Source organism: Macrobrachium nipponense, chromosome 31, assembly GCF_015104395.2.
Source record: "Macrobrachium nipponense isolate FS-2020 chromosome 31, ASM1510439v2, whole genome shotgun sequence".
Classification (NCBI taxonomy): domain Eukaryota; kingdom Metazoa; phylum Arthropoda; class Malacostraca; order Decapoda; family Palaemonidae; genus Macrobrachium; species Macrobrachium nipponense.
The window spans coordinates 15,266,852-15,275,414 of NC_061093.1; the positions used below are offsets into that span (position 1 = coordinate 15,266,852).

Here is an 8,563-nt window from a genome sequence, read left to right on the forward strand (position 1 = left end):
TTCGTACACGATTCAGATCAGTCAAAGCATGAATGTGGCAGATACCGTTGTTTTTTCTCTTCTTGGCTTAATTTACACGCACAGACACACACACACACACACTTGTATATATATATATATATATATATATATATATATATATTATATATATATATATATATACACACATATATAAGAAGTATGTAATAAAATATATATATACACACATACTATAAACTATATATAAATATATATATACTTATATACTATAATATATATATAATAATATATATCATATATATATATATATAATTAAATATATAATATTATATAAAATATATATATCTATATACATATATTATTTATATTATATATATATATATAGTATATATATGTATTGTGTGTTTTGTGTGTATGTCAGTCTGTCTATCCGTCTTTCAGACGAGAATGCTCCAGTCTAGACATACAGTTGAGGGATACTGTTCCACTGCAGAAAAGCAAGTGTAATATAGTCTACTGAAAGACTAAAGAGCACAACACAGCTTATTATAAAGGTGAGGGTGTATGGGCTCCGGGAATAGAGGATCTCCAGCAACACCTAAAATGCCAGGATATTTGCCAGGTATGTGGACGACAACGTCATCAAGCACAGTAGCCATTTGACCAAACAATCTAAGAACCTCTTATATACCTGTCTATCTATGTATCTCTCTATCTATACTGTGTTTTTTTTCATCTGTCCATCCGCCTGTGGTATTTTTGTATGGTAACACTGCGTCCCGGGCTTTACATAGTTACGCTATTTGTAAGTTTTAGGTAAATAAAAGGATATCTGGGTGTACATTTGCAACTGAAAAGTGTTTTAATAATTTACTGTATGCGAATTACACCGTTAATATTCGAAATAGGATATTATTATAATCGTTGAATGTAAACTGAATGTAACTATCTAAAGCCCGGGCCGCAGTGTTGCCATACAAAAACACCACAGGCGGATGGACAGATGAAAAAAAACAGAGTATAGATGAAGACAGTTTTGTTCCTGCACTTTTCATACAATTCAGTCTTCAACCTTTCGATTGGGACTAACAGACACTCGATTTTTGCTATCGACTGGGACTGGCAAAAACTCGATTTTTATTTCATTAACGCCCTTGTTGAGGAATAACTCATGTCATACAATAAATAACAGTGTGGTGCCATGCCCTAATGCAAGGAAGTGCGCGCCGTGACATGATAAAGAAAAAAGTAAAATTTCGCGCCTGCTTCGTACGGGCCTTATCCTAATGCAATACCAGAAAACAAATTCCACACTAAAATGAAATAAGTAAGACAAATAATTGTTTATACGCAATATATATCTTAACCACATCATAAAAGTCGTTGGACTGTGCAACAGTCTCCCCTGAGGATGTTGTGCAATAAGAATATCAAAAGTTTAAGTGAAGATGCTGTTTTCGTCGTATCTTAATATTTTGCTTACATTTCTAATCTATTTATTAATTAATATACTACTTTTCTTTTCTAATAACTGATCTCGTCTTTCTGTATTTGCTATTACCTTCTGTTACTCCCTTCAAATGAACACCGTAATATTCTTTGGAAGATTGAATTTCAAGCCAATTGTCCCCATAGTGGGCTATAACAATGATAATAATACTAATAATAATAATAATAATAATAATAATAATAATAATAATAATAATAATAATAATAATAATAATAATAATAGAATGGTAGGGCTCTACACCAAAGCTCACAATATAAGAACGTCAAAAAAAGAAGGAATCTTTAGCTTGGACTACAGACAAATGACGCAGTTCAAGAGATCATCACCAACGTAGTAACACTGACAGTGGCCCTGTGAATAATAATAATAATAATAATAATAATAATAATAATAATAATAATAATAATAATAATAATAATAATAATAATAATAATTAAAAGACACAGTAGTGTTAAGAGTATTTATGCACAGGACTGAAGAGGGAAACGGAGTATAGTCCTTGTCATTTTTACCTCTGTACAAAAATATTTTTAAAACTTCTGTGGCTTTTAATTCTCAATATTATCGCCTCGTTACAGGGCTCAATAATGATAATACTAAAATAATAATTATATTAATAATAATCACCATCATCATCTTGGAACTTTAGAAGTTCAGGCGAAGGTGGAATACATTACTACCCTAATACATTTTATTACATTTTTATATTATATCTGTTAATTCATCAATTTGTTTTTTTATTAAGTGGGGTCTCTTCTTTTTGTATTTCCCTTTACTTCCTCTTACTCCTCCCTAATAAACAACATATTCTGTTGAAGCTTGAATTTCCAAGCAATGGTCCCTATGGTGAGTTTTTTCCTTATGAATAGATTTTATCTTCTGACTAATAATAATAATAATAATAATAATAATAATAATATAATAATAATAATAATAATAATAATAATGTTATCCTTGTGAGGAGGGGCAGAACTGCCCTTTGGACAAGGGCATATAAGATCAGAGAGGTTTGGGGTTAAAATGGTGTTACTTTAAAACTAAATCTTTGTAATGTGTTGAAAGGTATACAAAAAAATACGAAGTAGAAATAAAAATTGGATGGAAACGAATGTATCTATAATTTTCCAATAATTATCCAATTCAAAACTTTATTCACATGAAAACACCTAGTATACAATATGCAAAAAATATAAGAATAAAGGCAAATAATTTACCGCACAGAATCAAGTGTTAAGAGATACAGTTTTTCATATCTTCCAAAATTAAGACAAAGTGCCTATCCATTTATATGTAAATTAATGCGACTGATGTCAATTTCAAGAAAAAATAAACTTAAAAGAACTAAAACCTCAAGAAAAAAGTAACTTCAAGAAAAATTAACTTCAAGAAAAATTATGAACTTCAAGAAAAAAAAATGTTTTGAATTAACTTAAAAAAATTTACTTAAAAAAATACTTCACGGTTTTATATTTCTCCATCGAGAATCTGTTACGTAAAATGCCTTTTCGACAGGGATAAGTTGAAAGGTGGGCAGCTCAAATTTGCATAGAACATAGGACAATGATTAATACATATCTATGTATTTATGGGTTTTCCAGAGACAGTACTTTGACATATTCATAAAAGTTTCTGACTTTACCACCAGTCATCACTTTTCCTTATTCTTGCATTCTATCATTCTTGCAGTTACCCCTCCATTCAGCAGCCTGGATTGCGATCGAGTTTCAATAGCCTTTATCCGAGTTCAACTGCAAATTGGCCATAACTTCACTTGAGCGTCCCTTCACTTACGTCATTCTTCAACCCACAGAGAGCTAACTGCCATATCAATGTTAGGTCACCAGAAGTGACAAATAGGCATTTACATCATAAGTAAAAATGCAAGCCTTATGACCACATACAAAAACTCAGGTAAAAGAAAATACCGCAGAAGTCAGGTTAAAAACAAACACAGTAAAAGCAAGGTAAAAAAAAAAAAAAAAAAAAAAAAAAAAAAAAAAAAAAAAAAAAAAAAAAAAAAAAAACATTGTAAAAGTCACTTCAAGAAAACAATACAAAAACACACACACAGCCAAAGCAAGGTTAAAAAACAAGAGGCAAAAGTCAGGTAAAATAAAACACTGCAAAAGTCAGGTAAACTGAACACTATTGCAAAATCCACATAAAAAAAACTACAAAAGCGGCTAAAAAAAAGCAAAACAAAATCGGGGTAAAAAAACAAAAGCCAGTTAAAAAAAACTGAAAAAGTCAGGTTTAAAAAACCACTGCAAAACCAGGTTTTAAAAAACACTGCAAAAGCCAGGTTAAAAAACACTGCGAAACCCAGGTAAAAAAAAAAAAAAAACTTGAAAACACAAAAAATCCAAGTTGAAAAGGCACAGAAAAATCCAAGTTGAATAGGCACATCAAAAACCCTGTAAAAATACACAGCAAAAGCCAGGTAAGAAAAAAGCAAAAAACAGGTTAAAAAACACAGCAAAACCCATGTTGAAAATAAAGACAACAAAAGCAGGTTAAAGAAAAAGATAAAAAAAAAACACTGCAAAAGCCGGGTTAAGAAAAACTTGCAAAAGCCAGGTTAAAAAAAAAACTCAAATGCCAGGTAAAAAAAAAATAGACACACTGCAAAAACCAGAAAAATTCAGGTAAAAATCTGCAAAAGCCAGACGAAAAAAAAAACAGTGCAAAAGCCAGGAACATAACAGGAAAGGCCAAGTAAAAAAACAGCAAAACCCATGTTGAAAAACACAGTAAAAACCAGGTAAAAAGAACAAAGCCAAAGCCAGGTTAAAAAAAAAAACAAGCACGCACACAGAGCAAAAGGCAGATTTTTAAAAAAAATAGTAAAAACAGGTAAAAATTAGAACAGGACAGATAAAAAAAAAACTGGACGAGAGAGAGAGAGAGAGAGAGAGAGAGAGAGAGAGAGACCGAAAAATAAAATGGGCAATGGGACATTTGGACGATGAAAGAGGGAATCTAAGACAACCACATTAGGCAAACGAGGACATAGGACGAGGAAAGCAATTCGGATAATTATCCAGAATCATATAAATAACTTTCGACACAAAATTTAACATGTGAAATATGCGCCGAACTTTCTTTGGCGCAATCGAGTTATCTGTACATCTTATAATTAGGGCCATCAAAAGTAGATCTATCTTTCGGTGATCTCGGTATAATGCTGTATGAGCCACGGCCCATGAAACGTTAACCACGTCCCTGTGGTGGCCTGGTCTATATCGTTGTCAAAAGTACGATTATGGCTAACTTTAACCTTATATAAGATAAAAAAAAAATTACTGAGGCTAAAGGGCTGCAATTTGGTATGTTTGACACTTGAAAGGTGAATGATCAACATACCAATTTGCAGCTCTCTAGCCTCAGTAGTTTTTAAGATCTGAGGGCAAACAGAAAAAGTGCTGACAGACAGAAAAAACAGGCACAATAGTTCTCTTTTCAGAAAAATAAAAATGTAGGCAAGCGCAATTCAGTTATGAATTCGTTCATCCAATACAAAATTGAAAAAAATTAAGTGATATTATATTCAACACCAAAAATTCATTAGTTTGATTTGCAAATATAAAAGGACAACAATAATAAAATAGAGATCTGACTGGATGATATGCAAATCTAAAAGAACATTTGCAAGAAAAATAGAATAAGAAACTTGATTGGATGATTGCTAAGATACGCCAGAAATAATTTGTAAATTCGAAACTAAAGGACCCTATACAGCAGAAAGAATAAAATAAGACCATAAAATTCTTTTACAAACAAGGCGTGATCCGGTCGTCAGCTTACTCGAGACACATGCAAGATTTTCCCTTCACGCATAAGTTGTAAAGTGGTAAACATTATAGTACCCATAACTTTTAACGTAAATTGAAACGTGGTAAAATCTATAGTCAAATAGAGCAACAGAAATAATTGTTCTGTACTGTTTAACATACACATTATTTACTTTTTACATTTCCATTCTAATAAATAAATAAAAAATATCCTATTCTAAAATTCCAGTATCTTTAACTCGACGAGAAACACCTTTTCCAGACCTTTTTAAGCTCTTCCATAGACCTTTCTTACGCCCCCAACACGAACAACATCAAGAACAACGATAACAAATTAATTTGTAGGCTTACTCCCTGAGTAAGCGAAAAATAATATTCAGTAAAGTGAGCATAAAGACCCCTTGGATTAATACTACACGCACATTAAACAAACAACAGGGTAATGTGCGAACTCGGGCTTAGAAGGAATTAAAAGGATTAGGAATCCTTACTAGGCAAGAGTTTGTACTAAACAATAAATGCTCATAGTCAGGATTACACAGGTAGAGATATCATAATATAAATAAGAAAATTCACCTCCAATGCACAGGGACATGAAACAAAACAAGATTAAAAGAAAACAAGATCGAAAGAACATAACAGCAACTAAAAATACGAGGGAAAGGCAACAAGAGCAAAAGAAAACAAGAGCAAGAAGAAACAGGAGCGAAAAAAACAAAAGAAAAGGAAAACAAGAGCAAAAGAAATAAGAGCAAAGGAAAACAATAGCAAAAGAAAACTAGAGCAATGATAAACAGAAACGAAAGAAAACAAGAGCAAAGGAAAACAAGAGCAAAAGAAAACAAGAGCAAAAGAAAACAAGAGCAAAAGAAAACGAGAGCAAAAAAATTGTAGCGAAAATAAACAGGAACGAAAAAAATAAGAACAAAGGAAGACAAGAGCGACAGAAAACAAGAGCAAAAGAAAACAAGAGCGAAAATAAATTAGGGTAAAGTAAAGCAAAAGTGAGAATAAACAGAAGCAATAGAAAACATGAGCAAAGGAAACCAAGAGCGAAAGAAAACAAGCGCGAAAGACAGCAGGAGCGAGAAGAAACAAGAGCAAAAGAAAACAAGAGCACAAGGGAAAGACAACAAGAGCAAAGGAAAACAAGAGCGAAAGACAACAAGACCAGAAATAAACAAGAGCAAAGGAAAACAAGAGCAAAAAAAACAAAGGCAAAAGAAAGCAAGAAGTAGAATAAACAGGATCGAAAGAAAACAAGAGAAAAAAAAACAAGAGCAAGATTAAAACAACAGTGAGAAAAAAACAAGAACTAAGGAAAACAAGAGCAATAATAAACAGGAGCGAAAGAAAAAAGAGCAAAGGAAAACAGAAACAAAAGAAAACAAGAGCGAAATAAAAAAAAAAAGAGCGAGAATAAACAAGAGCAAAGGAAACCAATAGCAAAACAAAACTTGAGCAAACGAAAACAAGAGCAGAGCAAAAAAAAACAAGAGCAAAGGAAAACTAGCGAAAAAGAAAACAAAAACAAAGGCAAACAAGACTAAAAGAAAACAACAGAAAAGGAAAGTAAACGAACTAAAACAAGTGGAAAAGAAAAGAAGAAGAAAAGAAAACAAGAGTGAGAACAAACAGGAGCGAAAGAAGTCAAGAGTAAAAAAAAAACAAGAGAGAAAGAAAACAAGGGAAAAGGAAATTTAGCGAATGAAAACAACAGCAAGGAAAACAAGAGTGAAAAAACAACAGCAAGGAAAACATGAGTGAAAAAACAACAGCAAGGAAAACAAGAGTGAAAAAACAACAGCAAGGAAAACAAGAGTGAAAAAACAACAGCAAGGAAAACATGAGTGAAAAAACAACAGCAAGGAAAACAAGAGTGAAAAAACAACAGCAAGGAAAACAAGAGTGAAAAAACAACAGCAAGGAAACATGAGTGAAAAAACAAGCAAGGAGACAAGGCGGAAACAACAGCAAGGAAAACATGAGTGAAAAACAAAACAACAGCAAGGAAAACATGAGTAAAAAACAACAGCAAGAAAAAACACGATGAAAAAAAACAGCAAGGAAAACATGAGTGAAAAAACAACAGCAAGGAAAACAAGAGTGAAAAAACAACAGCAAGGAAAACAAGAGTGAAAAAACAACAGCATGGAAAACATGAGCGAAAGAAAACAAGAAAAATAGAAAACAAGTGTGAGAATAAACAAGAGCGAAAGAAAACACGAGCAAAGGAAAACAAGTAAGAGAATAAACAAGAGCAAAATAAAACAAGAGCAAAACAAAACAAGAGCCAAAGAAAAGAAAAGCAACAGAAAACAAGAGTGAAAATAAACTGGAGACAAAGAAAACCAAAGAAAGAATAATCAAAAGCGAAAGAAAATAAGAGGAAAGGAAATCAAGAGCAAAAGAAAAAAATAGCAAATGAAAACAAGAGCAAAAGAATAAAATAGTGAAAGACATTAAGAGGAAGAATTAACAGGAGCGAAACAAAACAAGAGCGAAGGAAAACAAAGCGACAGATAACAAGAGCAAAAGAAAACAAGAGCAAAAGAAAACAAGAGCAAAAGAAAGCAAAGCGAAAGAAAACAAGAGCAGAAAAAAGAGCAAAAGAAAACAAGAGCAAAAGAAAACAAGAGCAAAAGAAAACAAGAGCTAAATAAAAGGTAAAGAAAAAACAAGGCTCAAGAAAAAGAGAACGCAAGAAAGCATGACTTACCCACACAGCAAAAAAAAAAATAAATAAATGAATAAAATCCCCAAATAAAAAAAACACCAAAGCGAATGCAACAGAAATCGTTATTATTACTAAACTTCCCTTCGAATGAAAAACTCTCTCTCTCTCTCTCTCTCTCTCTCTCTCTCTCTCTCTCTCTCTCTCTCTCTCTCTCTCTCTCTCTCTCTCTCTCCAAAACAGCAACGACCAAAAACCCCTCTGGATGAATATCCCTAAATCTGGAAAGCACAGCAATATTGGTTCCTGGGAGGCTGAAATTTATGAAACGCGATTTCAATGGACATCCCCGGGCGAATTTTTACGTTCATAAAGCTACAATGGGGAAAAAATTCACCCCACGCCCCCACCCCACACCACTACATCCCCACAACACCCAAACCCACCCACCCGCCTTAACGCACCCCTCAATAAATGATAATTCTCAGAATAGTAAAAAAAAAAAAAAAAAAAAAAAATTCAACCGAAGATGCAATGTACTATTACTATTCTAAGACAATTTTCCTTGATAGTTTAAATAATTATACTTTTTTTATTTATACATCTGTT

At 32.4% G+C, this 8,563-nt stretch overlaps 1 protein-coding gene across 1 annotated transcript in view; it reads right to left on the minus strand.

The window, feature by feature from the left end:
• LOC135206769 (uncharacterized) overlaps positions 1 to 8,563 on the minus strand; it is a 44,664-nt gene that overhangs the window by 6,764 nt on the left and 29,337 nt on the right. The window lies entirely within an intron of this gene.